Consider the following 9,109-nt stretch of genomic DNA (forward strand, 5'->3'; position numbering starts at 1 on the left):
AAGAAGCGCTTGCTATGCTTAGTAGAAGAATAGAGCGGCAAGCACCAACTATATATCTACCTCAACGAAGCACACTATATATATGCAAGTCCACTTTATACAAAAGCAGAATCAGCCCAGGTTACTAAGGGTCAAACAGGACAGGATTCTTATTCCAGCTAGAACAAGAAAAGAGACGGCGGAATCGAAACTCAGCCAGAAGCAGCTCGTGCCTGGGAAATCGAGGTCAAACCAAGAGAGGGAGGCTGACAGTAGCTTCAGAGAATCGAAACTTAAGACCAGAAGAGCAGCCTGCCCCGTGAAGTTCGAGATAAGGAGGCCCAGGCAGGTGGCAGGTCGAAATGAGAATTGAATGCAAAAATAGAAGGAAAACAAAGCAGATTCACAGTGTGTTAGCACGTGACCAGCCAAGCGTGAAGAGGCGCCAACATCTGATTTCACCCAAACAGGAGATACCATAATTTTTCCTGACAAGAAGCTACAGTTTCGAGGCCGACCACAGCCAACTAATTGACACATAGCCATTCGAGTACTGATTGATGGAAGGCAGGCTGGGTGAATCTTGGGGCATCCTGCACCTGGTTGACCATTCTGTGTGCTGCTAATTAAAGTGGAGATTTATGCTTGGGGTTATAGCCAACCCAATCACAATGGGCCAACTAATCTAGGGTCCTATAGATAGTAGAACCAATGGGACGGCATACTTTTAGTGACGTCTACATGAGTAATGTTAGAGGGAAGGGCGTAGATGCCCACCTGATAAGGGTTAACCAATCCTCTCACTCCATTACCATATACAGATATAGCACCTACACTTAAGTTACCTTTTCCAAACAAGAGAATTGCATGACAAATTTCTGAGTGTTACACGTCAATGATGATGAATTTTGGGTATAACTGTTACTGTTTGAATGAAGATTGTTGGGAGTTGAAGTGAGACGGGCTATCGCATCACTGTTGATTTCCATGTTTCCCCATTTTTTGTACTTGACATTAAACAGACTCCCCTTTGCCAAACCATTGAGTTGTCCTTATTGATAGGTGTTGGAGTAAGAAATCTTGCAGCCCTTCCACCTCAAGGTGCAGCTATCTCGTCTTAAAGTACTCGAGAGCGAGCTCTGACTCCATGGGCCGGTCAAGGGTCACTCCCTCTCCCGTACACTTGGTATCAGAGGATGGCTTCAAACCATTGATTATTGATTATTAATTATTGATTAAAATAAGACACCTATTGACTGTAGACATAAAGTAACTCTAGGTCTTCGGCAATATCACGAGTCCTTCGCCATTTGGCTGAGTAGACTGTGAAGCTCCCCGTAGACAATGGTTGTATAATTAACCCAAGACTGCAGTTGGGGCCTGAAGGGTCCCGTTTTACAAGCATATCCCTTCCCATTCCTACAGGCAGCTGATCGGACGAAAACCCGAAGGAGGCAGTAACGGAGGCAGTGATTCCGATGGTCCAGAGCAACGAACGATGCGAACGGTGAGTGAAACAAAAAATGTAGTGCTTTGGCAAACAATGTACGCCTTAGAACAAGTGAAGGGAAAAGGTAATGGAGGGAGGAGGAAAAACAAAAGTGTCAGAAGTAGAGAAGACTGTATATTTATATATATAAAGGGATAATGACTCGAGAATAATTGAATAAATAGAGAATACCGGGGTGGACACCCGAGAAGAGAGAGGTTACCAGGGCGGACACCTGAGAAATGAGAAGATACGCCTTATTCCTGCACTTTAATATAGCGATCAAAAGAAACGTGAACCCAGAGTCCCACATAATGGGAAACAATTAGGCTACCGCCACATTTAAAGACGTGGGGAACGGGGTTTGTTTAGACTCCATGTAGGGGTAATGATTAGAGGCAGAGATGTTTGTGTCCAGCTTGTGTCTGTCTAATCTTTTAAATGTCTGTCTTATATGTTTTGTGTGACATCATCCGTGGAAATTTATACTTAGAAAACTGAAAGTTTGGAGCGATTCGATAGCTGAGACAGAATCGCACATGAATTTATGTTTTTGAGCAAAGTGGTGATATAAGAGATTTTTTGTGGAATATTTGGATTGGAGCACGCAGTGTTTGGTGCTCGCTCATATTGTTACAAGGTGTTTTAATCACACGAAAGTATTGACAAGTGTTGTATAAAAGGAAAGAGAACAGACTTTAACATGGAAGACATAACTCCATTAGCACACTTATGCAAACAGTTGCCGAAACACTCACCAAAGCTAAAGAAGTATAGCACCGAGTGGGTTAAAGGTACTGCCCACAAGATGTTCATGCCATGGCCACAAAATGGGTCTTTATCGGAAGCCGTCCTACAACACATGACGACATATTTGCATGCCACATATACAGGCAAGAAGTTAGAGAAACGTCTTGCTGTTCTAGAGCTCAGGAAGATGTTTGAACAGACTAAGGAGGAAGAGCCGCCAGCATATTGGATACTAATTGTATACACAGAGGCGGGTGAGACGCCTACCGCACCACCTGCCCTGCCTGAAACAGAAACCGAAGAAAGTAAGGCTGAGGGACTCTACCAATTAAGAGAGCTTAAAGCAGCCACAGGGTACAGCAACCCCGCATATAAGTCACCTACATACAGAAGTGACGAAAATCAAGGGAAGGATAAGGACAAGAATCTTACCTCTGCAGTCCCGAGGGACAAGGGGAGACACGACGATGAAAGAAAGGATCAGGCACAGACAAGTGCATCTCCCAACAAGGGGAGAGAGAGGGAAAGAAGTGGAAAGGAAGTGAAGACAAAACTAAAGAGATAGCATTCGCAAAAGACAAATGGATGGTAGGACAAATCTTATTGAAACTCGATGGGAAAGGAGGTGGTGATGTGAGACCTAAGGAGAGGTTAGATGAGGCACGGAGAAAGAGAAGGAGCTAAGGGACGAAAGGATAAAAAGGAAAGATAGGCTAAGGCGGAAACAGCTATATCGCGAAGAGCAAAAAAAAACAGCTCCATCGCAAACCGAGAGCAGCCTATTACCAAGACAGACAGAAACAGCAAAGGTTAGAAGAAGAGCAAAGGGTACATGAAAAAAGGATAAGGAGACAAAGAGATGAGGAAATTCGAAAGGCAGATGAACGTAGAAATGAAAGGAGAAGATAAGAAGATAGGGTCAGAGAGGGGGCGAGGAAGCGCAAAGAATTCAATGATGATATTGAACGTAAGTGTAGATAGAGGGCACGCAATCTTGAATATTTGGAGAGGGGAGGTAAAAAAACCTGATCCAGTTGTAGACTGGGAAGACATTGAAGAATTCTTTCCTGCTTACGATTCAGTACCAGGCACATCCAGGGAAAATATTGAAGATGACTTCGACACCAGAAGCATTGGGGAAACGATCGATAAGATATATGATGAAATGGGGCTAGAACAAATACCCCACGGAGAGGGAGAGGATGAACGTTTGGAAAGCACTCAGTTTTATGACACTGAGGATGTCACCCGAGGTAGCGGGAATAGGAAACTGTCCCTGGATAGATTAGAAATCAGTAGAAACAATGATGACGTGCGAGGTTGCATGAATTGGGAACAATCCATGTCTGACTCCGAAGAGGAGGAGCGCAAGGCAAATGGAGAAGAGAGACGGCACGAAAGATGACTCCCAAGGGAAAAAGGGGTACAATGGTCAGACACTAGCGAGTCCGCACCGAGGGCATCAGAGTCAGCCGCACAGTCTGACCGGCATGAAGGAATACCCCATGGTCAGAGGGGGGTGTCATCACCGCCCTATGTAGACAGACTAAGGACATAGCCAGGTAGACGGCGATCTGGGAATATCACCCCTGCAATAGACAGGAGAACAATGAGAGAAGAGAAAGAGGGAGGCGCACTCCAATTTTCACTACTAGAGAAGAGGGGAGCAAGACCACAATATATTCCAGGGCCACACATGGATTGAGAAAACTTGAAAAACAAGCTTCCAATGCTGACATCGGGAGCCGGAAAATGGATACACAAGTTTGAAAATATGACAGGAGGAAACATGCTAGCTGTAGGGGACATTAAAGGTCTCCTGATTGCCATACTTGGTGGGAGAGCAGACGATGTGTGGACACGGGTGGGGTACCCTGGTGTAACCAAAATCAACACTGCGCATGACAGAGCGCCATTTAACAACTGCAGAGCAGCAGTATGGAAAGCGCTATGAGTGCTTTACCCAGACACTTCCGATATGGGAGCTATAATGACTCGAAAAATGAAGGAGTCAGAAGATCCGTTAATTTATATCCAGAATTTCTAAGACGCGTGGGTGCTCGAAACGCATGAATCTTGGACGAATACAATACCTGTGATTTACCATATATTGTGCCAAGGGTTGCCAGAACCAGTGCAGAAACAGCTCAAGAAATTGGTAGGAGTTGAGGCTAAGCCTTGGGCTGAAATACAGTTTACTATCGCACATTACTGTAGACTGTTGCAAGAAAAGAATTGAAAAAAGGAGGCAACTCGAAAGGGTGAGGAAGCGAAGCTAGTGCAAAATAAATTATCAAAGTATGCTCTTGAGTGCTTGCTTTGGCAGCACATATACTAAAATTGGAATGATACAGAGAAGATTAGCATGGCCCCTGCGCAAGGGTGACACGCAAATTCGTGAAGCGTTCCATATTTAAAAAAAAAAGTATGCTCTTGAAGGAGCCATGTTAACTAACGCAGCTGAACAAAACATGCAACAGGTGGTTAACCCACAACAGAATAACTAGGGCAACGTATGGTTTTACCCAAGGGGAAGAGGATTTAGAGGAAGAGGATGGCAGAGCAATCAGGGAGGTTTCCAAAATAATCAAGGAGGCTTTCAAAATGTGCAAAATGGTAATCCGGATATGTCAAATGGGCAAATAATCCAACCACGGAAGTATGTTGGCTGTGTGGAATGACAGGGCATTTGGCGCACATTTGCAGAAGTCAAGGCATGATGCAGAATAGCCAAGGAATGGGAGCAGGCACGGCAAATCCACCTGCAGTCTCACAACAGGGCGTTGCACATAATCACATGGTGCAACAGCAAGCGCCAGGAGTGCAGCAAGGAGCACAGCAAGGGGTGCAACCACAGAACATGGGGAATTTCCCACAAGGACAGTCCCAACATGCACCAATGCAACTGTCACAGACCCAGAACCCTGGAAGGGGAAGAAACACTGGGAATGGGGAAAATCCACAAATGCACAGTGGGCCATAACTACATATAAACTAGGACCGCTCACTGGAAACCCTGATGTGCTCTATCATATCAGTGACATCAGACCCTCATAGGGAACCTAGGGTGGATGCTGTTATAGGGGGTAAAGAATATTCCTTCCTAGTGGACACGGGTGCAACACGCTCGTGCACACCGGAAGGCAAGTTTTCCTTGTCTGGAGAGGCCATAGATACTCAGAGTTTTACAGGAGCTCACAGTCACGTTCGCTTTACAGACACTCTCCCAGTCTCCATAGGAGAGTGCGAAATGAATGTACCTTTATTGTATTCACGGCAGACCCCAGTAAACATTTTGAGTCGAGACTTAATGACAAAATTGAACATGACAATTTTGTTCACGGTGGGCATAGTATGCTCCACTCCAGAAATGCACTAGTCAAATGTATATGAAATGATTAGAGCATACTCAAGACATATAGCCATGAGGGCCATAACATTGGAGCCAGAAGGTTTTGCATATGGCATGCGTGTGGTTATGGCAGGATTGCCAGGCCTTGCAGATAGAACCATGAGAACCCCTGATGAGTTTCTATTCAGACCAAGAATACCTGTGCATGAGGAGGAGGGACAAGTGTTTCCCTTGATGATACATACTGCAGCAGTGCGAGGGAAAGTAGCATTGGTTGACGGTTACGATGATGAAGTTAGACAATGATGCGCGATTATCACCATCGAAAAAGGGTATTGAGTGACTGACGTCACCGATGACGTTCTGTTTGAAGAACAATTAGACACAGAAGAGTCAAGGGTGGAATGAGTCTCATATTTTGGGTAAAAATGATCAAAAGAGAAGTGCCCCAGAGAATGATGTTGGCGCTGAAGCATCCAGAATATTTTGATTTAGATATAGCTAAAGTGACTGTCTCAGTGTGGACTACAGGACCCTATGACGTAGGCCTCTTGAAGGGGGTGGGAGAAGTGAAAATTAAACTAAAGCCAAGAGCATACCTGCCGAGAGTCCGACAATATCCAATATCCAGAGAGGCAGACGAAGGGATTTTTAAAACAATCTCTGCGATGATGGACCAGGGCATCTTAGTGATGTCAGAGTCACCATGTAATACGGCAGTTTATCCTGTCAAGAAATCAAAGGGGGGGTCTTGGCGTTTAATCCAGTATTTACAAGCACTAAACGATATTGTTGAAGCCGAGTTCCCTTTAGTCCCTAACCCATCTACAATTCTATGTAATATACCCGTCGAGGCAAAATATTTCACAGTGATTGACTTGAAAAATGCCTTTTTCTCAATCCCGTTGCACCATGACTCACAAAATCTGACATCATTCATGTTCAGACAAATGTGTCTGAAAAGCATGAGGTTGCCACAAGAATACTGTGAGTCCCCGTCCATTTTCAACAGAGTCCTGCAAATGGACTTGAGCAACATTGCAGTAGAAAGTGCCGCCTTGCAGTATGTGGATGGCATCCTAATCTGCAGTACCACAGAAGAGCAATGCAGACACGATTCTGTTCAGCTACTGACTATACTGGCTGAGAAAGGTTATAAGGTTGACAAGGAAAACTTATAATACTGTCAACAGGAAGTGCTGTACATAGGCCAGCTGATCTCTCATGAAGGAAAGAAGGTGACCCCAGAAAGGGCTGAAGCAATATGGAACACGGCTAAGCCACAAACGGTAAAGCAAATGCAGAGCTTTCTAGGCCTGTGCAACTATGTTAGGGCATGGGTTTTCGATTACAGCTCTTATACTAAGCCATTACTTCAGGCCCTAAAGAAGGCCCAAGTGACAAAGGAAAAGATTGAATGGTCTGAGACGATGGAGAAAGGGCTTGCCGAACTCAAGAGGGCGATCTATACAGCCCCAGTTCTCGGAATTCCTAATTATGCAGAGGAATTCTACCTGTTTTTGCAGACAGATGGTAGCGTTATGACAGCAGTGCTCGCCCAGAGAACCTCGCTGGCGTACAAGCCCTTAGCATATTACAGTGGGGACCTGGACCCAGTAATGAAGGGCCACTTCCCATGCAAACAAAGTTTAGCTGCCGCAGTGTACGCCATAGAGAAAACGCCAACCATTGTAATGAGATGTTCCATTACGTTATACGTCGAGCATTCATTATTTGCCATTTTAGAGAAACCAAAGGGCACATTGAAATCACAGATAGCTTCTGCCTATGAAGTGATCAATCGGACCCATCAATTAAAATAATCCGATGCAAGATAGTGAACACAGCTATGTTTATAGCAGATCCAGTCACTGAAGGAGAGCCAATACATGACTGCACGAATTACGAAGAATTCTATGATGAAATCCCCAGGGTAAAAGAAAATGCCTTGGCAGGAGGAGAGATCATCTTTATTGACGGTTCTTCAAGGATCGACCAAAGTGATGGGCAAAGATACACCGGCGTCGCTGTGATGAAACACATAGCAAATGGAGAATTTTGGGTACTTGTTAGTGCACGAATACCATCTCACTACTCAGCACAGGCTGCAGAATTATTGGCGTTGATACTCACCAATGAGAATCACGCAGACCAGGAAGTAACAGTGTATGGTGACTCTGCCTATCTGACGTCAACAGCGCACGCATGCTTAGCGCGCTGGAAAAGGAGGGGCTACCTCCGAGCGGACGGCACGCCAGTACAGCACGCAGCCTTATTGGGCAGGCTGATAAAAGCACTACAACTCCCAGTCGGCATATCGGTTTTGAAATGCGCCGCCCACACGAAGGGGACAGATTTTGTGTCACGCTGAAATCTTGCAGCAGACACAGAAGCCAAGCGTATGACATCTAAAAATGAGACGGTTATGGAAGTGGAAGTGGCGTGCACCCATGAAAGTATGATGGTAGCACGAACCACACCAGAAGCCTATAGCAATCTTGGGCAAACGCAACTAATGGAGCTCCAAGGGGAGGTACCACAGGAAGAGAAAAACCTGTGGAAACGTTGAGGGTGTTCTTTAAACCCCTCTAACAGCTTGTGGCGACAAGACAGCACTGGTAAACCAGTAATGCCTGTAGCCCTACTAAAAATAGCGCTGGAACAGTTGCATTACCCGACGCACATGACAAAGGGGAATCTAGCAGCAACGCTCGCGGAAGACTAGTTTATACCGAATTTAGCAGAGAATGTTGCATTCTTTATGGTGAGCTGCATAATCTGCCAGCAATTCACCCCTGGGCACACATTAAAAGTAATGAGAGGAGTCATCCCCAGGCCAAATGGGCCTTTTCAGCACTTGCATGTCAATTACGTCGACATGATTCCAGTATGCAACGGGTTAATTGTTGTGGTGTGTCCATTCTCTAGATGGATGGAAGCAGGTCCATGTACACAACCAAACTCTATCTGTGCGGCCAAATTCCTAGTGAGGGAAGTGTTCCCTAGGTGGGGGGTGTGTGAAGTAATGAGATCAGATAATGGGGCTCACTTTGTCAATGCAGTCTTTGAGCAGGTTAGCTTGCTGCTTGGTATAAAGCACAAGTTCTCATCGGCGTATCATCCAGATGGTAACGGGATCTGTGAGAGGCTCAACGGCTTGTTAAAGGAAAGGATAGCCAGTTGAAGCTTACTCTAAAGAATTGATGGTTGCACTGCCTTCCCCTGGCACTGTATGCTCTTCTGAACCAACCCGGCTTCGACCATCATCTTATGCCACATGTGATAGCCACAGGAAGAGGAATGCACACTCCCCTGACACCCCAAGATAGAGCTAGATGTGATGCCCAGTCGACAAGGGAGGTTCTGGGAACTGAAATGCAAAACTATCTGAACTGCATGACAACTTGACTTACTGTAATTTCAGACCAGCTGCAGCAACAACTAACAGGGTGCAGTGCAGCACAGGACACAGAAAGAGACACTACATCAGACACAATTCAGGGTCTACGTGTTCCACTCATCTTCCCTGGAGATACTGT

The 9,109-nt window shown here is 45.4% G+C and overlaps 1 non-coding gene across 1 annotated transcript; it reads left to right on the forward strand.

The window, feature by feature from the left end:
- Positions 1 to 4,528: 4,528 nt before the first annotated feature.
- Positions 4,529 to 4,635, forward strand: LOC138505342 (U6 spliceosomal RNA). Its single transcript, XR_011280142.1, has one exon. It is a non-coding gene; the product is annotated as a U6 spliceosomal RNA (small nuclear RNA).
- Positions 4,636 to 9,109: the final 4,474 nt, after the last annotated feature.

Source organism: Ambystoma mexicanum, chromosome 11 (genome assembly GCF_040938575.1).
Source record: "Ambystoma mexicanum isolate Mex_15411 chromosome 11, UKY_AmexF1_1, whole genome shotgun sequence".
Lineage (NCBI taxonomy): Eukaryota > Metazoa > Chordata > Amphibia > Caudata > Ambystomatidae > Ambystoma > Ambystoma mexicanum.